Raw genomic sequence first — 334 nt, forward strand, 5'->3', positions numbered from 1 at the left:
CTCTCGTTTGTCTCTTTTTTCGAGAAAAGAGGGGCAGCCATCTGCTTCCCGTGGTTCAGGACCCGCCGCTGCTGAGGCACGGAGGAGAATGAGCTCGTGGGGATCGCAGGTGGACCTGGCCGATGAGTTTAAAGAGGAGCTTTCCCTCTTGCGCTCGTCGGCTGTGGAGGAGAGAGAGCCGCTGGAGGATGATGTTATTTCTCTAACATCGTCTGGACCTGGATAAAGGCGAGGGCCTTTCTCCTGATGAGGAAGCTGAGTTGCGCCGCATCACGGATCCCGTGAATTGAATGTTCATTTCTCTACCATAAGCCATCTCCAAAGGCGTTTCAGA

Source organism: Sinocyclocheilus rhinocerous, unplaced genomic scaffold (genome assembly GCF_001515625.1).
Source record: "Sinocyclocheilus rhinocerous isolate Xijiao unplaced genomic scaffold, SAMN03320098_v1.1 scaffold975, whole genome shotgun sequence".
Lineage (NCBI taxonomy): Eukaryota > Metazoa > Chordata > Actinopteri > Cypriniformes > Cyprinidae > Sinocyclocheilus > Sinocyclocheilus rhinocerous.